This window comes from Copadichromis virginalis, linkage group LG15, assembly GCF_057382275.1.
Source record: "Copadichromis virginalis isolate Kocher_CV1m ecotype Utaka linkage group LG15, C_Virginalis_male_GT1.1, whole genome shotgun sequence".
NCBI classification, from domain to species: domain Eukaryota; kingdom Metazoa; phylum Chordata; class Actinopteri; order Cichliformes; family Cichlidae; genus Copadichromis; species Copadichromis virginalis.
Window position 1 is genome coordinate 36,633,934 of NC_140632.1, and position 24,467 is coordinate 36,658,400.

Here is a 24,467-nt window from a genome sequence, read left to right on the forward strand (position 1 = left end):
CCACCCTCTCTGTCTTCCAACCCCTCCCGCTGAAAATTATGAACACTGAGCCGCACTCACATTCTTGCGCACGGCCAAGCGAGGAGGCGCCTCCGCTCTCGTCCTGGGCCAATGGCGCACGCACTCCCCTTATCATACTTATCCCTGGCTGGCCAATGGGCGCCTCGAACACAGGCTCACATGACGCCTTTCTGTGCGCTCCCTGTCCTCTCAGCGCTCAATCCCAGCGAGTGCAGGCATCACTGAAGACCTGACACCGGCGGAATCGGACGTTCGCCGTCCTCGGCGGGACGCACCAGGTGTTGTGTTATGCAAACTTCACTGCCATCCGATGACGCTGTCACATCCCGTCGACGAGAATGACCCCTGGCTTTGTCTGAGGAGCACACTTGGCCGTCTCCAAAACGCAGAGTCACAGGGGCAAGACAATAACGCCCAGAAGTTATAGAAATGAATTGTAAGTATCGACAAAATTTTACTTCCCGTCTTCTATTCGCTTTAAAAAAAAATACGATGATAACAATCCTGAAACTATTTTATTTTCTGTTTGTAGCCGACTTTGCTTTTTCTTGATTAAATTTTTGTTGTTTTTAGGATTTGCGATTGCATGTGCCACTTTTGCGCCGTTTTCTTTCTGTCCCTTTCTTTTGGTTTCCAAGCAGAATTAAATACATATTTTTTAAACCACTTCATAGTCTTATTTGACTTTACCTGATGCTCGGATGGTGTTTGACTTCGCTTATATTTCTCCTCTTTTGACGTTCTTTGCGCAGTCTGTGAATTTGCTCATTGTGAATGTGGGGCTGTCTCAGTGCAGGGCCATAGCATGAAATATAGATAAAAAGCACAGGGTAAACCCGCTGACCCCGGGCAGGCAGGCAGACAGACTGTGCAACCGGTCCGCACGACTCAGTGAGGACAATCGGGGGTGAGAGAGGGGAGGGAGAGCAGCAGCAGAAATAAATGGAGTACTTGAAGCGCACTGAAACAGCGCTGCACTTCACTTCAGCCCGCGGGGCAGGATAAGGGTGGATCTTCAGTAACGTGTTTTGTCTGTTCAAATGTGATTAAACAAAGAAAAATTATTTTAAAAAGTACTTAAAAAAAGGTAAATAATTATTGAAGAGGCTTTTTCTACTTAAATTCCAGCAAATTGAATTTCACATTCTGAGGTCACATCACTCATTGAACCCTTTTATTGATTGGAAATTAGGGGTGCTGGGGTCAGGTGGGGTGCAAAATTTATGTACAGGCAGGAGTCAAAGCAAAAAAAAAAAAACAACCCAAAAAGGTGCCTTCAGATTGTTTTTTGTGCTTTACGCCAAGGCAGGGGAAGGGAGGGAGAGAGTAGGGGACCGGGGCCATTTGATGTTTTCAAAAGGTTTCAGATGGCTTTAATTAGGACCTATAAAAATCTGTCTGCCCCGTTCTCTAAGGTAGCGCTGTGGAGTACCAGAAGGGAGGGGAACTGGCAGAGGAAGAAAAAAAAAAGAAAGAAAGAAAGAAAAGCAAACCGACACAGAAAGTCGCTTCAGCAAAGGATCGTCTAATCAAATTTTTATAACCCTCCTCTTCTCTTCTCCCTGCTTCCCTCCCTTGCCTCCCGCCCTCCCTTCCTTGATGCTGGTGGTATGTAGGCAGCCCTCTTTGTCTGGCTGCTGTGTTATCCCCCCCTCCATCCCCTACCCTCCACCAACCTCAAACTAACTATTGCCTACAGTTGGTCCGACCCCAGACACCTGAAGGCTAGACATAATGATCAAGAGAAGTTCCAGTCTGTCTGGAGCACAGCCAGCGGTGTTTAGGTTTTCTTCTTTTTCTCCTCCTCCTTTTTTTTCTTCTTCTGCTGGCGCTTCTTTTGCTTGCTCCTCATCCACAATCAGCTCACGCTATGTTTGAGAGTTTGCGTTGGTGTCTGTGTGTGTGTGTGGCTGGAGTTATGTTGGTTTTTTGCTGCTGTCACTGTGTAGCATATATGGATATTGGATTGACTGTGGGTGACTAACGGAGTTGCAGTCTCCGCGCTAAGGAGACATCAAAGACTTTTTCTGTGTTCTATTATATGTGTGTGTGTGTGTGTGTGTGTGTGTGTGTGTGTGTGTGTGTGTGTGTGTGTGTGTCTTTAGCTATGCACCTATGTATATAAGGAGCAAGATTTCGGCTATGTTGATTGGTGAACATCCGGAAGTTTAAGTTCAAATAAGTTATATCACCTGGCTCTTTTAAAATTCATTACATCGATTGTGCTCGATCGCTGTTTTTCTGTACCACCCAGAGGAATTCTGATGCAAAGCAAGATTTATTATTAATGAACAGGAACTGGGTCCTTTGATGTTAAAACAACAAACATAACATATAATTTCTGCATGATTATTCTATTTTTACCATCTCAAGGGCTTCAGACGAGGCTGCGAGACGTTGTTCATGGTTTCAGTTCTGCTGACTCGGTTGTCTAGTCACCGAGGTTATGACGAGGTAGCATCTGAAGTCTAGCAACATGAAATGCACAACTCCAATTAGAAGTTGGTGGAAGATATTTCAATATCTCTATATCTTTGACACAGTCATTTATGGAAGTGTCTTCCTTTTGCACGTCTTTGTTTTGTCGATGTGCGGTGGTTAGGGATTATATGGCGCGGCTTATAACTGGATAATGAGCTAGCTCGCTTTATGGAAAATGGCTGGTTGAAGTCTTTGTTGGGCATCAGTGGAGATTGTGGTTGAATGCGGCACTTTTGAGTTGTTTTTCCCATTTTTGATGAAGTTGTTTGTGAGAACATTATCCCTTTTAGAAGCTGGACTGGCTCTAAGAGCAATGTAATCTCCCCAAATGTGACATTTTGAGGAGCAAGTGCCTGTAAAATGTACACACAGTTTTCAGCTGAAATCCTGCTACTTGTCTGTGTGTGTGTTTTCTGAAAGCCGACTGTGTATTGTGGAATCAAGAAGATTGAGGTTGCCTCTTCTTTCGCCACCAGCCTTTTTGAAGAGGGAAGTAATAAAAAGCTCAATGGGTGCAACAGGCTGTTCTTCCCGCCCTCGTTTTGAAGCTGTCTACCTGGAGATGAATAGGAGGCCCTTTGTAATGAAAGGGGAGAAGAGAACATTTTATTGAAGGCTCTGGATGCAGGAGGATGCACTATAGCTTGTAGATGGCGCATTTGTGTCAGGTTACACAGTTGTACTGCCCACCAAACAATGATTTATTGACATATGAATAATTATTATTTAAGATTCTTCACGGGGGTACAATTTCCTCGACATATCAACATGATGATCACGACTGATGGAAATCTATTAAGCCCCAAGTAGGTGAAAGGAGTATTATGTAAACATTATCAAATGATTTAGTTAAATCCTGCTTGAGCACCTTACCTGACAATGACGCCGGAGAACCACAAAGCCACAGAGTTTTCGGTAACCACCTTTATGTGTGAAGGAGTGAAGTCACAGTCAAAAATGGCGGAGTCATTCAATTACCGGCGTCCCCTTTCCTGGGAAAAGTCCCGAGTTGCGAAGAGGTTAATTGTTTTCGAATCTCCATCTGAGGGGAGAAAATGGGTGAACGGGAGGGATAATTGAGCTGCTGATAGTTGAGTGGGTTATGGATTACTGTGCTTTTCTACAGCAGAAAAAGGGAGGCGACCAGGAGGGGAAGGGGGGAGAAAGAAAAGGGAAGGAAGCGGTGTGAAAGGCCCGTGTTATGCGATGCAGCCGCAGGGGTCGTCTGGCCCTTCTTGGGAAGAGGAGAACTTCAATCCTGTTTAACCCGTGAGGTGACCCTTGGCCCCTCGCATACTCCCGCCTGCACCAGGTGCAAGCCCTCACTGCTGGCAGCTCATGCACACACTGCAAACTAATTTTTCACACACTCTGCAAGCACTGGGGGAGAAGCCATATGAAAATGTGGATCCCTTTTCACCTTTCCACCCCCCCAAGCTTCTTTTTCTTCATGCCATTCTATTGTCAGGGGTTAAAGTTACAACCAGGATGGGAGGGGGGTAGCTAGAGCCCATCTTTCTTTCTCCTCTTGTAAAATGTGTTATAACTAAGAAAACGGGAGCCAAGATGATTCGACGTGATGTAATAATAATCACAAGAGTGTTAATCAGAGGGATGTCATGTATAATTACTGCAGCGTTTGATAACACCGCAGCAACCACCTCGGGCCATTAGCGAAAGTTTCCTGTTATTATTAATGGGCGTTAATAAAATACAAGAAAACCAGCATGGAGCAAGCCCTTTGCATGGCCCACTGGTTACAACACTGTAAGGTTAACGAACCAATTTACATACTTCCAGCTACCGTCTGGGTGAAGTGACAAGGCAGACGCTCCCTACTCTGTGCTGTTGCGTTATGATGTTCAATATGGAGGAATGTGTCAAGTCTGAGTCTGTTTCTTGATTGTGAAGTGAAAATCAGTGCTGTAGAATCTGAGGTGGCTGCTTTTGTTGTACGTGTTTAATTTTATTTGAACCCATTTACACATAGCTGAGCAAATGTTGTCAATTGTACCCCCAATCTCTTATCTTTTGGAGGGGAAAAAACAAAACGGTGTGAGTGGTGTCTTCTTGGCTTCAGGCAATGAGAGTCTTGACAGGGGCAAGCCGCAAAAATCACTAAAGATGATGCTGGAGACTGGGAGGAAAAGAGGATTAGTATCTGTCCACCATTCTACTATTTTCATCTGGGCGATCACATTACAAATAGAGCCTTCTCCAAGCACAGGAACAAAATGAGGTCTGTTGGTGATCAATACAGCAGTGTGAAAGCAGAGGGATGTTATTAAAAAAAAAAGAAATCAAAGGCTCTGGCTGGCATGGCCATCATCTCGACCAGTCTGCTGGAATCAGATAAGGGAATGGGGCCTTGCAGGATGGGATGTTTGGCCCCTGGGCAGCTTGAGATGACGAATATCCCTGCCACCGGCACCCATTGCAGACTGATTCCATCTGCAAATGGGCAAAATCAAAATGTTTTAGGATCTTTCTGGCGTCTCTAAGATATTGTAATTGTGAAAGAAAGGCCGTAGGTAAAGATGAGTAAATAGGGACCCAGTGTTTAATCCCAGTGCTGGATGTTCGGGAGAAACTACGCAGTTATTGCTGTAACTCCGCTATTGTCCTCCATTGGCTGATGGCTTTTTACCTCATGCTTCACTTACATGATTTAAAGAATATATAATCACGGCTGTTTTCCGATGACAGTGTGTCAGAGCTGGTGCGAGTGTTCGTCTCAGATTAGCTCTTTGTGCCACGAGGAGAGAGGATAGGCAGGGTGTGGGGTGGCGGAGCGGGGCACAATACCTCCACAATCCCAGTTGAAAGAAATCATTTGCACAATTTTATGAAAGCGGTATTTGTCCGGTTGGATGGTTCTATCAAAGCCCAACAGCCACGGTGGAACGTGATTTTTAAAAAAAAATGACATGGTGAGCTACAAAGCCGGCAACATGTCGGGTTACAGTCATTTCTCAGCTGAACGCTCTCCAGGTAAATGCAGATAATGCGCTCTCGAGTTTCTCTTTCTCTTTCTTTAAGAAGTCTCATTTCTACAGATGGCTCTGAGCTGACACCGTAGCTGCCAGAGCTTCTGTTCTCAGAGCTAAGCTTGCACAAAATTTATGTAGTGAAGATGAAAAGACATCATGGCTACACACTCTACGCCTGTAAATTAATCCCTGGAAAAACTAACTTGGAAAAGCAATGAGTTTCTTGTTCTTACAGTATTATCAAAGCCCTTTCCCCCCCTGTACTCACACCACAGATGCTCTTTATCTAAAACACTTCACAGTCTCACTTTTAAGACTTTTCAGTTTGAATAAGATGGTAGTAAACTTTCATGAGAAAGGTAAGTGTGCAGCAGATGTAACTAGATGAAGCGTGTCATTTCTTTGGAATTTGTTGTTCACTTGCAGTCATAAAAGATGACTGGCTTCTGCCCCTGTTTGTCTTCAGTTTCAGAACCCCCCTCCCCATCCCCAACCCACCTCCCTGCAGCATTTCCTGGTGACTCACTTCTCTTCGAGCCATTTATGCTTACAAACTTTGTGAGGATGAACCACGCAATTCTTGCGTTTTATTGTCCACGAGGGACCATTGGGCATAATGAAGTTCTGTTTCCCAGCTTGAGTTTGGGAGGCTCATGATTACAAATGCTCCTCTCATTGTCTCCCATCATCTCCTCCTAATTGAAGACAATATAACGAGACAATGGGGTCTCGCTCATCACTCTGCGTCAATGGCATGCTCTATGGAACGTGCCAGTCTGTTAAAAGCGCGGTAGTGGAGGTGGGCGGCACACATGTGGATGGATACTTGAATGTGCATGAGCTTGTTTAATTTGGACCAAGAAGAAGATGGACAATTAAACTACAGCTCCCAGTGGGGCTGTTCATTTTGGTCAGCTTCCCCACGTCATGGCTGCCTGCCCTTGTAAACGCTCCTGGATGTGTCTGGGTTCATGCCTTGGGAGGGGGGAGTTGGGTTTGTGGGCGGGAAGGTCTGTCTCTGGAGGGTTGTCTCAGACGATTAGGACAGCCAAGTGAAGAGAGTCCCTGAGAGCCTGGCCCCCTTCACCTCCCTAATATACTCTGAATAAGTTTGTCTATACCGTGCGTTTGTTGTGGTGATGGAGGCGGGTGGGGGTCGTGTCTGGCCATGGTTTAGTAGTGTTTGTCATCTGCCCCCTTGAGGCCTCTATCGGCTTCTTTGTCTGAGTGTCAGACGTGCAATGTCAAACGCACAATGTGCCTGTGCAATCAGGGCGTATTGGGTTAGGACGTGACACTGGAATTCATCTTCTTTTTTTCAGTGTTGACAAAAGTCAACTTACTATTTCTCCCATTAGTTGTTTTTTTTTTCTTAATATACAATTTTATGCTTACTTTATGGACAAAAATCCACAATTCACCCAAATACTGATATAAAACCACTTCTTAACAGCTGCCGCGTCAGATTTTTTCCCCCCTCCGTTCTTTACTTACATAACGCATTTTTAATGTATTTCTGTAAATGACTTGCAAGACATAGATATAAAGGGACTACGAGGATATTCTCAGAATATTATCAGTTAGAAGCATATTGTTATGAGTAAACAGTTGGCTTTGTTATGAGTCACTGAAGATAAAAAGGGAAAAAAATTGCTATGTTAAAATGATGCACGGTTCGGAAAAAACTCTTTACGGCTTTTTTTTTGCCCCTACTAATTTGAACAATAAGGTGTTATGCTTTTTTTCCCTTTTCCCCACCACTCTTAATCTTGATTTTATGTGTGGTTTCTTGAAAAGCCAACTGAGAGATGAAGGAGAGCTGATGCAAGCCTAGTTGACGCTGTTGTTTCGGTAACTTTTAGAATTTGCGGTATTCGAAAAAGATAAATTGAAAAGTCTCGATTCATAAAAAAGCAATCTGTGTTATGTCTAAAAGCATTAGCAGAATTTCCTTTGAATCGAGGCTTAACACTCGCTTCATAGCTGTTCATACAAACAGTCCTATTGTTTGGTGGCTACACACATAATCTGGAGACCAGTTTAGTGGTCTCAAAGGTGTCTCTATGGTTTCACACAGTGCATCTCTGTATGAAATTTGGAAGAAAGATTCATTCATCTCAGCACAATGACTAACATAGAGGGCACTGAGTCCCAGCCAAATATCACAAGTTACATTGAAAACAAACAAAATGGCCTTGCTGTATACTGAGGAGACAAAACGTCCCAATGACTGATAACAGCTCTGCAGGATTTGGGCGCTGTGGGAGAAATGGCCTCTGTGGCTTTGCATTCAAGTCATTTGGCCATTTGGAGCACCAGGAAATGACACGCATTCCTCATTCCCAGTACCAAAATAAACTCAAATCTAGCTTCCTGCTATTTGTACACAATTACTTTTTCAAATTTCATTGATAATGACTTTGTTAGAAAATGTGAAATTGATGCAAAACACTGGTCTTGTGATTAAGAGTTATTATTTCCAGACAGCTTTCTACCATAACATAATGTTCTGCAATATATATAGTTGTATGGTTCAGTAGTAAACTGATATGAATGGTTGTACAAATCTACTGTATCTTAATAGAGTGACAGAAGATGCTCAACATTGAACAAAAGCAATCATGCTGACTGTGGGAAACGTTTTGGTTTTCTAACGTAAAGCCTGCAACTCGGTCTGACTCAACACGGGACCCTGCAATGACTAATCACATGACAACTTAACGTTGCTTCAAATGTGCACGTTGTAAGAGTGTACCTTCCTGCTCTGCAGATGAGTAAATGCATCAGGAGTTTTGATGACACCCAGCAAGCTGTTCTTGATCACTTTAGCCAATGCAAGCTTTACACAAGTGGCAGTTTTAGGCATCTCTTCCGTTTGTGTGCATTTGACAGAAAAAAAAGCTTAAAAATCTGCCTAACCTGATTTTGGAAGCTTGAACATTTTACACTTTATTTGACTGCGCCTTAAGGTGTATTAAACCCATTTTGCATAAAGATTTTTTTATATCTATAACAGGGTGTAAATAAACACAACAGTGGCAATTAAGGTGTGTGTTTCTGAGCAGTTATGTGTTTGTGTGTAACTGTTATCTAGGGCTCAAACTGACCAATAGGGAGATTTTCTTTAGCACTCCTCCTGTATCCCCCTGAAGATGAGGGAGAAGAGTTGTGATACCAAAAAGCTGCTATTTATTCTGTGTAATCTGACATACATGTTAGACCTCCAAAATCAGATATCCCTCCAGGCTCTTGAAGTGATGAGAAAATAATGCAATTTATTAGAATAATGCTTACACAAAAACAAATGTAATAACTCCTTTGTTTATTTCCTTCCCTCTAACTTTTTTTCCCATTGGAGGTAGAAGAAGGCAAATCCAGTGTTGATGATCTCTATGTGGGCAGGAAGCCTTGAAGGTTTGCATCATGTCTGCCACGTTCTACCCGAGGGCATTCCAGCTTTCTTACACGCTGAAATTTGCACACACACAAACACACGACGCTTGCGCACGCAAGCTACCGTTTTCCCTCACAGCGCAGCAGGAGTCTGTCTTCAACTGTCCTATTGATTAATGAAGCAGGCGCAGCGGGTGTCGGAGAGAGGCAGGAGCCTAGATCAAGGCTGTGAGCTGCATCACTGGCATAGTCACGCCACACAAGTGCACGCGCACAGGCGCTCGTACGCACACATTAGCACGCACTTTTGCTGTCTCTGTCATGTTCTCTCTGTGTCTGTCACAGCAGACACCGTAGACACAGGCGGCCGTGACACACATGCATACTGAGAGACATGACACACTTGTCATTATAGCTCACAGATACGCCACACACAAATTCGCTCACACACACTCGCTCAATGAATTAACGTGGCTTGGCTGTGCCGGTCGCCTAAGCTGGAAAGGCGTTTTCTATAAACATAATGTTTGTAGATTAGTTGGGGTTAATGATCCACAGCCTGTGTGTGTGTGTGCGCACATGTGGGTTTTTGGCTAAGTGTAAAAGGTACTGCTCTACTGTGCTGTCTCCCTCACTTCCAAATGAGACATCCCCCAGGCACCATTACAAGAGCAGTATTTATGCTATTAGGAAACTGGGTTTGCAGCTCCAGCAGTGGTACCAGAATGAAACGGCTAAAATTATGTCTCAACTAACCTCACTGGGCAGGGCCACTATTTTCTTTGCATAAATGAGAAATTGCGCATTGTGTACTTAGAGGCTATTTTTAAAAATGCCCTGTTGGAATATCATGCGCATTATTTCTTAGCCGCATAAATGCAAAAGCCAAGGAACAGAGCCGTTTTTCTTCTTACCCGCAAGCATTGGTTCATTCAGAGTAGAAATAAAGATCACAACTTCTCTTTTCTATTTTTACTTTGTGTTTTAAAATTAGCCTCACTGTTCAAACCAGAAATAGACCTTTTGTAAAGGCTTTCTGTAAATTGGGATTGGTGGATTCACTGAGGGTGTGGTCCCTTCCAGCCAACCTTCCTTTTTTCTCACAAATGGTCTCTTCTGCAATGCCAAATGGACAGATAAATAAGAGCAAATGACTGTCAGGCCCCTACAAATTTTTTTATTTACGTCCCCCCCCCCCCCCTTCCCAAACCTGCGCTTATCCGCCTTCGCTCCCTCCCCTTTCTCTTCCCTGGCGTTCCTGTTGAGGCATGCCTCCATCCCGGCCAACCAGCATCATTCAGGTCAGGGTGAGGGGGCAAAAAGAGACGAGGGGAGGAGGACAAACAAAGGAGCACTGTTACTGCCATACTAGAGAGCCGACACCAGACTGGAGGGGTGTGGTTGGAGGGGTACAGACGGAGAGAGAGAGTGTGACTGAGGAGGTTTATCATTAAGAAAAGAGATTAAAATGAATGGGAGGGGAGCAGGGGTGTCTGCTCTGTTCACAGTAATAAAGAGGACAAGCAGTGCCAGTCTTTTTTTTTCTACACACACATTTGGCACAATCTTAGCTGTGTGTGTTTGTGTGTGAGTGAGTGAGAGAGAGAGAGTGTGATAGGGGAGGGATGGGGGTGCATTGTTTTCTGGCTATTGTACAATATTTGCTTAACCCTCATGTTTTATCTGTGCAGCTGCATGCTACAAATGAGATGCAGAAAAGAGTGTGTGCATGTGCACAATAGTGGCTGTCACAGCTGTTAGCAATTTCATCACACACATGCACGCAAACAGATTTTTTTTTTTTACAATGCTTGTATAAGTAGTACAGCTTAAAAAAATCTAAATGTAACAATTGCAGGTCAAACAAGTCAAGCCGAGGAGAGGAAAGATGAAATAGACAAAGTTAGACAAACTGTTAGTGGCTAAAACGATCGTCATTGTCATCATCATTGCATGGCTCTTCTCTTCCACTGGTTGCCAGTCAGTGTTTCCTGACCCCAACTTGAACCTCATTTCCATTTGCACTGATCTTTCTGCTGAGTTCAGTATATCTCTTTTCTTCTGGGTTTTTCTTTTGTTCGGTTACTCAACACTTTGGAATTCCACATCACAAAACATATCTCGACTTCAAACACTTGCAGTTTTTAGGTCGTGAACTGAACCGATTTCTAATCACTTATCTTGTTCTTTAAATTCGCTGTATGCCATGAGTAAGAAAATGGTTACAGATAACTCAAATACACGCGAAAGCTGGTACTCCATAAGGCCCGTCTGCTTTGTGGAGAGTTTTATTTATTTATGGGTTTTGGGATTTTTTTTGAGTAGGCTCCATTCCAGTGAAACAGTTTCTTAACTGTTCGTATGCACTTTGTTTTTCTTCTTTTGCTCCGTCAGGTCGGGAAAAGAGCTGGAACGAGAAGAGGGGTGCTCACAGCGTTAGCCATCGATGCAGAGTGAAGGAGCGGGTAGAGGAGCAAAAAAGACAAGTGAAAGAGGTAAGGGAGCTCAGTTTACTCTGGAGGGGGGTTATATATTGTCTTGTCTTTGTATCTGTTACCTTTTCATTCAGTTGCCTGAGTCAGCTGTGCACCTGGGGTGAGTTTGATGTTTGCATGTTTTTGTGAGTTGTTTGAATGTGTCTGTTGTATGTATGTATGTGCGTGCATGTGTCCCTGGTGTCAGACCCCAGCCACCATTTGAAGAACACATCATCCTGTCTGAGTCATCAACTGCCTCCCGATCTTCATTCCCGTCTTTATCTTTTTTTCCTCTAATGATCGTTTCTCTCTGCTGATGAGAAACCCACCAGCACATCTGTGTATACTGATATTTATTTTAGGAATGAATCTCTCAGAAAAGTAGAAACTTCCTGAAAATGTTGTTTGTACCTATTAATAGTAAAAAAAAAAGTATTTTCTTAAAATTCTACAACTATTTAAAAATCAATGTCTATTTGTATGAAGGAACCATTTCGATCCGCACTGAAGAAAGGTTTCGTGGAATTACAAAGCCTCTTGCGCCGCATTTCCATTTCACGCCGTGCAGATTTGACTCTTTCTCTTCAGCGGCCATTAGACTAAACAGTCCTCTTTTCAGGGATGCCACCTTCGCCGTCTTAACTGCGTTTCAGCTGTTCCCGAAGTGAGCAGCCTCTCGGAGAGTAATCTTCTCACCCTCTCTGTGTGAGGCTGAAGGCAGCACTAAATCATTTTCCACCATGCAGTCATGGACAGAATGGCTGCCACCATGCACAGATAGGGGGATGGTTAGAGAGGAGAGGCGCCGAGAGGAAAAAGAAAATGTTGTTTTTCTCAGTTCTTGCCATCCTCTCTTCTGATGAGACTCTCTCTTCTCTTCTACATCAGTCTTCCACCCAGACTTTACAATAGCAATGTGTGAATTGTCTTCCAGTATTTATGTATCTAGTCCATTTTTTTCTTATTATTTTTAGAAAGGGAAGATCCATATTACTTGAGATGTATATGAGGATTTTTACCCGCCACTATTGGTACTATTACATTTACTGTCCTTGATTTCATTTATCTTTTCGGTAATTGGTTGAATTGGAGGGAACTGAACCTGGAAATCTTCTGGAATTGGGGGTTAATGTGTGTGCCCTTCCAATAAAAAACTGTTTCTCCACTCATCATATTGCCTTGTCCAGCAAAGGGATCACCATTTTAACATTACCTATCAAAAAGGTTCCTTACAAAAGGCAAAAAATTCAATTCAGAATGCTTCACTTCATTTCACGTCAGCCTGATCCACCTTCTCTCTGATCTCTCTCTCTTAGTTGCTCTTACCTATTTCTCCTAACTCCTTTTGGTTCTTTCCTTGTTGAATTGTGTCACTTGTGTAGCTCTTCCATTCGAGCTCGCACTGCTGCTCTGACCTGATCTATTTTCTACAACCACCACCATTTTAAAGGACAGGATATGATGATGAGGATAATTTTGAAAGCTATTAGTTCGAATAGTTAAGGGGGGTAGAGCGTTGGTTTAAATAAATGGGAAGCTTTCCTCCAAGCGGTCGTCGGAATTCCAACAGTAATCAGTTGTAATTATTGCGCTTCCTTACTTTTTACATGTCTGTCCAAATCACTCCAGCTGGACCAGAACAAAGTGCTTTAAAATGGAAGTGGTTTTGAAGCTGTTTCAAGAAGGAACATTATTCTTCTGATGGATGTGCTACGCATTAACCATCTGGGATTTTGAGGGAAACGCCATTGTTTTAGGTTACTGGTCAAATGATGCAAGGAAGAAAGAGAGGAAAAAGGTGAAGGATGTTTTAAGCAAATATCCAGACATGCCACTACCCCCCCCCCTTTTCTTTTTTTCTTTCCTACCAAGTGTGTCTGCCCTCTGCTTCTGTGGAATAGGACCTTTCAGGAGCAGCCGAGTCTATCTAAGCTGGCTTTAAAAGCCGCAGGACAAGCACCAGCATGGTTCTCTGTCAGTGTCCATTTGTGTATAAGGAGGTGGGCTGCCACAGTGTGTCACAAGGTTTCATATTTCAAATATATGAACGAGAGAATGACGGCCAAATGAGTCACTCCGTCATGTCATATTGATTCAACGCAGGACTCTGGGACAGAGCGAGTAATTGTCAGTTTCACACTCACGCAAAATAATCAACACATGATGGACAATAGTTTGCAGCGGTGCGGGGAGGTGAGGGGCTTGGACACACTGCGTCGGAGGCGACCATGAAAGCCTAACAGACAAGTGTCGAAAATGGGACCATTTTTATCCACACAAAGAACTCCTCAAAACAACTTGCTCTTTTTTTAAAACCATAGACACCCCGTCACCAATAAAATGTAATATGAGGAGAATTCTGAGGATTCGAATGAGAGCCTTTATTGAGTTTTAATGGAGAATGCTGTTTCAAAATGGATGGATGGATGAAAGATTGATTGGGGGGTTATGATCAGGCAGAAATGGATAAAAATTAAAACAAAAGAGGGTGAGAAGATGGAACAAGAAACAAGACAGGAAGAGGTTGCTGGAGAAATGTCAAAGCAAGCATGGAGAGTCCAAAAGTAGACAAGAAGTAAAGAACTGGGGGGGGTGTCCGGGGGCAATGCGGCAGTGCCTCTAATGTCTTTATAAGGTCATAAAATCCTCCACTTCCTGGCCTCTCTAATTGTGAAGAATGGGATGGAGGTGGAGGGGAAGTCTCAACTCTACCTGCCTACTAAATGAGTCCCCTAAATCTGCTCTTGGCCTTGGGAGCTTTCTATAGGATCGCTATGCCAGCAACATGGATGCAGAGGGGGATGATTTCTGAGAAAGTCTATGTTCTGATAGTCTTTATTGCTCTTCTCTTTAAGATTAAGATAGAGAAAGACAATGTAGAGAAATGCAAAGGAAGAAAGAGTGAGTAAAGTACTGCAGCCTGTTTTAATGATCTTTGGAGATGCGTTGGAAGGAGGGTTCGAAGAAAAATCCAAACAACTGAGAGTAAGAATGTAATGTACTTACATACAGTTTTTCAGAGAGAGAGAAAAAGAAAAAACCTTGTGAAGTAAGAGTGAGAAAGAACATAGAGGTGGAGAGGCAGAAGATTTTATTAACTCTGCAGGGATAGACTGTAATGGCTATACTCCCCAAAGTAGCTGTAATGCTGAACTCTTAAAAATGTGAGAAGTTGCTCTTACCATCGCTGGAAACGAAAACATTTTCATTTCATAAACTGTTTGTCTAAGGGACCCTGCCCCAACCTCTAACCCACAAATGAGCACAGTAATGAACAGAACCTTCACTGCAGAAGAAAAGTTAGTTATTTTACAGTCTAGTGAAAGGTACAAACTAAACTTATCCCCAGATAAGCTCAGTTGTTCTTGAAATTGGGAGCCATTAATATCACTGTTTGTTTTGAAGTGAGATGGCATACATTTGAAAATAGCACCAGCTTTGGAGCATGAATAAGGAAAAGATATATATATATATTATATATAGCTTTTTTTTTGGTAAAAGATATACAGCTTTTACCAAAATAAAAGCTGTAGAACAATGTACATTTAGATATGTAATATTTAGGGAAGCCAGATGTTGACATATGTGATGTAAATTAGGGTTGAAAGACAAAAGCTGTATTCACAGATTGAAATAAAAACAGAATCTTACACAGTCACAAGCTATGTATGTTTTTTTAGTGTAATTTGTATATCACTAACAGCCTGCTATCATGTGTCACTGCTGTGTTACCCACTGCCATTGAAAAGAATTTAAACTCTGCTATATAACAATCCTTCACCATCACCACACATTTGAATCTTGTGGCTTTCCCTTTTCCGTTAATGCAGCCTATATACTTGATATTTGAAATGAATGGTAATTTCAGGCATTGTGAATTTGTTTTTCAAAATGTAAAATTCCAGTCTTAATCTCTGTCTTTTGTGAGTGACTTAGGAGTTTCTAAGCCGTGCGCCAAACTTTTTGCTTATTATCACGTGGGTATGGATCGGGGAGGGGGGTTGTATTGTGACTAAACTTGCTACACTACAGGAGCTGTATAACAGTTGCCTTTTTTGTTACTGGGGTTTTATCAGTGGGTGAGAGAATAAAATGGAGTCAAAGGCAACCCCCTAAGCTTTTCATAATGCGTTCCGAGAGGAGACAAAGGCCCGTATTCACTGCTGGGTGTCGATAAGACCTATCATTAGGCTGCCATTGGAGGTATTACTGGCACACACAAACACACTTGCACACATATACGGAGTGCAGCAGGGCGCTTACTTCTGCACCCTTTCTCTCTTCTTTTTTCCCCCTTTTTTTTCCCCTAAAAACACACACATAAATATTCCTATGCGTGCCAGAAGTTAAAGAGGCAGCCGGGCTCACGGTGAACCGAATAAAGGCAGACGAGTGGACCCCTGCTGCTTCCCCATCGCAGCTGAATTCACTCACATGGAGGGGACATCCACTCGGCTAGACGTTGCGCAGCTGTAATTTTGTACGTCTAGTAGCAAATGCTAAAAAATATTTTTTTTAAATGTATATATTTTGTAATAAATCTATCTAAGCTTTATATGCTCTAAAAAGAAATATATGCCATTACATTTATAAAAATTGGAGAAAACCAAATTAAATAACAATAATGTGTTATTTTTATTTATAAAGCTTGTTTAAAAAATGACTTACAAAGGGCCAAACCACCTTTAGTCCTCTGATGCAATATTTAATTTTCAAAAAGCACGATCAAAATAACTTGCAGCTTTTTTCACTGATTATTAATGCTCTTCTGCTCTATGTGCAGCCCCCCCCCTCCAAAAAAAAACCAAAAAACCAAAACAAACAAAACAAACAAAAAAATAAAAAAAACAACCCACTTGTGTTTGCGCTAAAGCAGCAACACATTGGTCGTGTTTCGAGGTGTATTTTTGTGACAAACTCCTACCAAATGCTTAAATGCTTAAAAGCAGTTGAACAACCAGTGGAAACTGCCTGATGATCAAACTCCTTGTTTACAGTAGTGATGCTGTTGCTCCAGAATGAATCTGTTATTCACTTACTAATGATAAAATGCTACACGTAAGTACATTTACTTAACTAGACAGGTGTAAAATTAGGTGCTGAGGAGGAGTTGGGCTTCCCATTACTGTTTTCCCGTATGTGCGTGTTTGTGTGTCTGAGTCTGAGAAGGAAGATGGCACTGCTGTCTAGTTCCGAAGTAGATGATGGACTGTAGCTCGTATTCCCATTCCCTCTCATTAGCTCGGCCCCTGAGAATATATGAGGTTACTTACCTTCCCTTGCTCTCAGTTCGTGGCCAAACGCCAAGCGTCGGATCAGGGTCATTAGCCTCGCTATTTGGAACAAATGGCCTTCGATAGTATCTCAGCTATAATACAACAGGAGCAGATTAACCCCTTGATCCTTGAAGGATAGCATGTTGAACACATTAGGACGAAAGCAGCGATCAAGGCGGTGATGATGTTTATTTTTACTATCATTATTTGTCTGTTTCTGGCCTCTTTATTCATGTGTTCTTTGGTTGTTTTGAGGGGATTTTTTTTCTTATCTCTCTCTCTCTTTTTTTTTTTGGTTGTTGTTGTTTTTTGCAGCAGATTTTGACAGTTGGAATCTCATTGCATTTCAGCTAAACATCACAGCTGTTTGCCTGAAAACAAAAACCACAGAGAGAGAAGTGGGCAGACGATCAAAGCCCAAGGAGGATTTGTCTGGCAGATAGAGGCTGGGGCTCTGCCTGCGTGGACTCTCTCAGCACAAGGTTGCCCCCTCATATCGCCAGCTTGAAAATTAGAGCTCACGAAAGGGAGCAATGCAGTCACAACAACCTCCTCCCTATTGCAGTTGCCTTCTTAATACATTGCGCGTGTGCGTGCGTTTTCTTGTCTTTTCTCCTTTATAGCCAGGTGCCTGACACTACACAGTTTTTTAGTGCAGTATCACACCACTCGTAGTACTGTAAATAATTCACCTGACTGATTTTGAAACCCTTCGGATTTGTTATGAAAAGAGCCCTCTACGGGAAATTTGGGATTATTTCCAAATCCGTAGGTACAAAAGGAGATAATCCATGACTCGTTTGTGTTTTGAGCCGCCAAGGGAAAAAAATGCAGCATGCTATATGTTTATTTCTGTCTAAGGTCACCAAAACCATCTTTCCATAAGGTTCCTTATGAGGTTTGTGGCCTATCGGGGGGGGGGGGGGGGGGGGGGGGGGGGGGGTGTCTTCTGATGTCTGTTTTGAGCAGAAAGACACACCCAGAGGATGGATATAATTAAGACTAGTGCCTTTTTGTGAGTAAGGAGGGTGTTTGGATAACTGCTCTGGGTGGTCTAGCACTACATGTCTCTACCAGTTTTATTACAAACAGACACAATGCGGTAAGAACACACATGCATTCTAAGAAAGCGGACAAAGATTAGCATGTACTGTGCAACGTAAACATACACGTGAAAACAGCAATGTCGCTGGTTTCCTGCTTCCCTGGGACGTTGTTTGAGCATGGCACAGCAAATTTAAAAGAAAAAAAAGATGAATTGATCAAAGCAGCGGGCAGACATATGTGACGTTCAGGGATGTGCACTTAAATTTACACTGTTGCTTTACAAAGATCATCACATAGCTAACTTTAGCTTCGCCCCAACCATCACTTTGGCAGTGAATAGAAGCCAGATGAGCCAGAAGGGGATCATTTATGTACATAAGGTACACACAAAAACCATAAATGCTACTCTGGAGTAGATTGAAATATTTTATTTTCTTAGTGCAATTATGGAGCTTAATGAACCTAAGACAAAACCTAATTAAACTGTGGGATTTTTCAGTAAAGAGCCCTGGTAATTGTTTGCATTTATATAATGCTTTTCTGGTCTTAGTGATCGCTCAAAGCACCACTTTGTACCAATAGCACATTGGGTACGATGACACTTTGATAAACACATACACAGATACACCCACATTTTTGGTATTTCAACTCAAGGGAGCCCAATAAAGGCTAAATTTTAATTTAAGACTTGTGACTGAAATGTACAGTTCGCTGCTTTGTCAACTATCCGATAAATCACTGTGGAGTTTAAAAACTGTCATGCTAGCTAACCGCTTGATGACAAACTATATTAAGGAGGAAAATCAAAATATAAAGAAGTGCTCTCAACCATATAAAAGTTAAACGTCTAATTAACTCTTTTAGAAACAAACTCTAATTTATTCAAGGCTTTCTTGTACTTGGTGGAAAACAAAATGCAATGCCAGTCAATCCCACAACAAGGGCTTTTCTACCAGTCACTTCTGATTAATAGCGTCTTCTTGTTAACACATAAACACCGCGTCTACCATCAGACCCTCAAACGTCTGTTAATTTGCAGCTTTTTCCCCCCTTTGTGTGAATTGGCTCATTTAGTCAGCAGGGAGAATGCTGATCTTGTAGCATTGGGTTTGAAAACACATGGGTGGTCCTGCTTTCTTTCTGGGGTTTTTTTCTCTTCCCCAAATGTACTGAGCATAAATTTGTGACTCCATATAGGGACTTTAATGATGAGAGTACTCTCCAGGGTCTCGTGAGTCTGCTTACTGGAGCAATAAGAGGGAGATGGCAGTAAGAGAGGTGGAAAAAAATACAGTGAAAGAGAAATGGAGAGGTGGGAGCGAAGCAACGCACCCTTAAAAACCGTCCAGACAGAAATAGTAAATTGCATATTCTCAAAGATGCAGGAACTGCAAACGGGTAGGAGGGATTTCTCCTTCATTTGTAGTGAGCAGCTTTCCTCTGCTGCACTGTTTCACTGTATTTAACATCAAAGCAAACTATGAACAATTGAGGCAATTTTTCATTCGGCCAAGGTCAATCATTGTTCTTTCTCTGGGAATGTAGATCTGGCTGCGAAATTCAGAGGAACCACATTTCACTGGCAAGTCTATTTTAGCAAGCCACCTTTTAACTAAACCGCTGAGTGTGTGTGTGTGTGTGTGTGTGTGTGTGTGTGTGTGTGTGTGTGTGTGTGTGTGTGGTTTAGATTGTACATGTAATTATAAAGAATCTTCAGGTCCATTTATTAAAGCTGCATTGTGATTTTTTTTAAACCATAGTTTTAATTAGAGCTGTGTCTAGACTGCTTTTAATAAAACCTGTGACTTATGTATGTAATATGAAAGGAAAAGCAGATACTGCATACAGTAAAATGCCACACTTGAAATTGACCTTAAATTCTGCTCGCAAATTTATACAACCCTAATCCTGGATCAGATTCAAGAACCAAAACTCCACTTGCCATGTTTACATAAACAAAAAGTGGAACTGGTTGACATATATATATAGTAAATGCTTAAACACTGAATATTTAGACACAGAGATATATTTAGACCTCAGCTCTTGTACTTGCTAGATCTAACCACGACCACATGAACTTTCTTGCCAGGAACCAAACGGTTCTTGAACCAAAGAATATAAAGCTAAAAAGGACTCTGAGAGACTGGTTAAATCTATGAACAGCAGGCAGCTTAAAGAAGTCATTAATACAGCTAAAGTAGCTTAAAAAAGGCATTTATGAATATGTCTTCCATGGGAACTTTGATGTGTTTTTTGACCACAAATGAACAGGCAGCTTTGAGAATACACAGAGTGACTCATTATTTGTCTCAATGGGAGTCCAAATGGCACTTGAATCAAAGAAAACATCAGGGGATGCAGAGAGGGAGGAAAAAAACGGAAAAACACAAAACATGACTCACTAATGAAGAAACTGAGTAGATGCAATTTTGAAAAACTACAAATAATGTAATTTATGCTAACTATGTTTAATTTCTTGGTATTGTCAGATGATATTACCCAGTGCCCACATATGCCATTATTAGCGTAGTCATAGTTTCATATTCTTTGGATGACTTCTTCTCGTTAATTCGGCTTTTTGATTTGCCAAAAGTACAGAAAGTAAGTTCTGTAAAATGTAGGACTGGAGTTGAATTATCAGGACCAACATCTAACTACACACACACACACACACTGTACACTTGAAACAATGTTAACACAACAAAACACATTTTTAATTTTTTTTTCTTTTATTCAAAATTCCCTGATATTGTTTAAAGCGAGCAAACCAGAAGAAGAAAAAAGGAAAAAAAAAAGTATAAAAACATATTAAGCTTAATATAAAAATATTAAATTATTTATAGGTTTGGCTGAATTTTACAGAGTCAAAGTCCTTTTTTCCCCCACCTTTCCATCTGGTCAACCTAAGATTTTCTACTCAAAAATTCTTTTTGATAATTCATTCTGCCTCCATGCACATCCCTCTCAGCCCTGGTGTGTAGAAATGTCAGACACCAAGATTTATAAGGCGTTACATTCCCTGCCGTCATAATGCTGAAATTCTTTCATGTTGTGGGCATCACATAATCACTGATATATCATCTTTAGTAAAACACATGTAGAGGCTACCCCGGCACATGATCACAAGCAGGTTTCTTTTTTTTTCTTTGACAGACTCCAAAGTGACTTCAAAAAGGCTCGTTCCTCATATCCGTGATATCAGGATTCTTGTACTTCAGGCAACAACGTACTGTCTTTCTTTCTTTCTTTCTTTCTTTCTTTCTTTCTTTCTTTCTTTTTAAACACTTACTTTCAACTCATTTATTTTCTTTCTTCAAGATGAATCATGTATTAATCTACACACATGCTGGCTCTGTGTCATTGTTCCTTAAGACCACCCAGAGTGTTTATATGAATCGGCTCATGAGTGGGCTCTTTTTTTTGTACATAAAAAATTGTGTTGGTTCTTTTTTTATTTTTTAGACGGGGTTTGGTGACGTGCTGACGTATTACACCTAATAGTGTTGACACATCTGTCTGCGATGTTGAATCATTTACGACATATTTCACCACCACAAAAATATTTTTGGAAATGGAGGCATATATAAACTAGTCAGTGTGAAAGCGCCGCAGTGGATAATAATGCGGGAAATAAAACCCCGAAACACTGTGTCGATTGCAAGAGTGTGTGTGTACGTGAGTGTCTTCCTTTTTGAATGTACGTGCATCTGTTTCTTTGTGATTCATTCACAGAGATTGTGTGTGTGACATTTTAATGACAAGCTTTACCAAACAACACCTGAATTTATCCTATGCTTTCTTCTCTGTTTGTTTTCTGTCCAGGTCCAGACTTGAAGGAGGCACGCAAGCACAGAGACACACACATAATGGCACCTAGAGGCTGTCTGCGGTCTACCACCACCCTACCACACACACACACACACACACACACACACACACACACACACACACACACACACACATGCACTGAAGGAGGATCATTATGGCCTCCTTCAGGAAGCAAACAATGTTTTCTAGTTTTCTTCTCCAAGGAGAGAAACATTGACAAGTTATATTCGAGAAAGCTACAAAATTCAGTCATTTAAAGAGCTTTGTAGTTTCCAGTACCAGCACTGTTAAAAGCTGTTTTTTGGTTTGATTTAATGCGAGATGTAAAAAAACAAAACAAAAAAGCTTAAATGTCAAATTTAAATTCTCACTTTTTTTATTTCTAATTTTCCAAGTCTTTGCTCATGTCATATCTCATATCATTTGCGATTTGTCCACGTGTGCACGTGTGCTTATGCCTGCTTCGTTTTTCAATTTCTATTTTCATCAGTCAAAACCCATCCACACAAGTCAAATTTAACAGCTGCACCACATATCCCACAAGCCCCCTAACCCACCCTGTGTCCCTCCCAGGGTTCCCAGCATCCTGCTTTGCACACACTACCAAAAACCCAGGCATGCTGAAATTACAGTGTGTGGAGGAGGATTGTGGGAAAGTGTTCCCTCCCTCTAACTCTGTATTTGCCCTTTTCTGTTTTTTCCCCCTTCATTCTGCTACAGTTTCGGACGTGTTCGGCTTAGTTTGATGTTCGGTTAAGTGTCAAACCGAACGTTAAGTTGCAATTTGCATCAGCAATAAGGGTGACTAAAGTTCAGCGTGATATTAACGAGGCACGAATGTGGCGCTAAATAAGATTGACCCTGTTGTATTGATTAGTCTACGGCTAGGGTGATAGTCTGTCCTGTTCTGATACCGTCAGGGAAACGGCGTGTTTGTGCATTTTATGAGCTTGCACGCACACAGCTCATTAGCATATAAAGATTAATTCATTTGGTTTGATGTTCTGTTCAGTATGTCTTCAGAATGTCACACTGAGGTATGTGTGTTTGTATTTATACTACAAACACACTCAAATGTAATAGGATTTGTGTGTTGAATTCAATTTGTGAGGTTAATAGAAGTAACCAAGAACAGTGTTGGACATAGAGTTACACACGATCTGCTGCCAGCTTGCAAATAACTGTGATTTGCCAGATAAGACCAAGTAGTGTCAGCTACAGAGGCTTGAACTTGTATTCAGCAGAAAATCATTGGATTATGCAAAGTGCAGTGCTCCTTGAATCAGTTGTGGCATTGTGCTCGCGGTTTGTAGCTTCAGGTTAACTGAAAGCACCGCCCTCGCACCGACCGTGTTCCTAACCTGCTCTAATGATACACCCCATCAGTTCAGCTTCGCCTGCACCGGGGTTAGCTTGGTTAACAGTCGGCTGAGGTGAAGCGTGAGAGTGTGTGTGTGTGTGTGCCAGCTATTAAAGCACTTCAGAATCAGAGTGGAAAGGACTCGCACTGCTAATGGACGTGTCTATTGATGTTCCCATTTAGCGGCACACTGTAAACGATAGGCCAATGATTGTGTTCAAGACGGAAGGAGGTGGAGGAGGATTGAGAGCTGTTTGGCTGGGCGATGATAATGACAAAGAAGGTTATTATTTGGCGCCCCATGGAGTCTCTCTGGGCTTTGTGTGTGATGGGGAGTAGCGAGAGAGGGTGAAGAGGTGCACTCTTTCTCTCTGTCTCTGTCTCTCTCCCTGCCTACTAGCTATTATTCCTTTCTCGCCCCCCCCCCACCCCTGTCCACTCCTCTCATGACATTACTTACTGCAGCCAGTCTACATCCATCTCTTTTTTAGCATCCTCCTCTATTTCTCTTTTCTTTGTTGCTTTTTTCTTTTTTATCTAGATAGCACAGATAGCTGTTGTGACAGTAAATATAAAATAACAGTAAAAGAAGTCAAAGACAGAATAATGCAGCAGTGGCAACAAAATAGTTTCTCTTTGTAAATTTTTTAGGATAACAGGTTGCAGTTAAAATATTGATTTTTTTTTTCACACAGCTGTGTGTGTGTGTGTGTGCTGTCAGTTCTAATCACTGTGTGTGTGATGAATATGAAAACAGTCAGGCTGCCTGCAGGTTTGGCAGGAGACCACCTCCAGCTGGACTCAGACCCCTACTCAAGTGTGTCTGTGTGTGTTTTGTGAACGGGGTTGTACAAGTCAGCTTGTATCTGTCAGTGCTGTGACAACCTCAAGAGGACATAACAAACAAACCCCCAAAAAACAGTTATATAAATAAAACACTGCAAAACACACAACAAATCAAAATCCCACTAAGAAAATTCATCAAGTTTAAGCTGCTTTAATAATTGAATTTGATGCTTTTCTTATTTATAATGTAAAACTATGCTATATAAGCTAGAATGTATTGAGACTGGATTTAAAAGGTAAGGTAACGCTGCTTTTGATAATGTCCTGTGTTACATCATCTATCCTTACTTGCTTTTTGGATTTAAACAACCTAATTCTTTCCATTCTAGCTCGTCAGTCCTTTGTTTTATGAGTATTTGTGTCTCGCGTTCTTTTGCACTGCTGATTCTCAGGCCTTAAATACTTAGTTTGTCCCAAAAATTGGGAAATTGTTGTGTTGCAGCAGTCAAAACATGGGGAAAAAAACCCATCTTATAATAATAATCACAGGGTGAGACTGCTTAGAAAGGTTGGGGGCAAAAACACTAAAAAGATGCTTAATTAACCAGCAATTAGCCTCAAAAGACTCAATAGATTTATTTAGTATTTAAAGTTGGAGCTTAAAGTAGAGCTTAAACATAATAATGCTGATGCTGTGGTACGAGCTGGTAAAGAGTCTCTTATCTGTTTTTTCATCAGTGGAGCTGAAACACATGTTGGGGAAGGTGTCAGCTGCATGCCTGGTTAGTGGACACAAATATCTCATCAG

General features: G+C 41.7%; 1 long non-coding RNA gene across 1 annotated transcript; it reads left to right on the forward strand.

Annotated features, from left to right (window-relative positions):
- The first annotated feature begins 226 nt into the window (after nucleotides 1–226).
- On the forward strand, nucleotides 227–21,646 carry LOC146692914 (uncharacterized). The gene is made up of 3 exons (XR_014915309.1): nucleotides 227–457; nucleotides 11,280–11,380; nucleotides 21,508–21,646. It is a non-coding gene; the product is annotated as an uncharacterized LOC146692914 (long non-coding RNA).
- The last annotated feature ends 2,821 nt before the right edge of the window (nucleotides 21,647–24,467 follow it).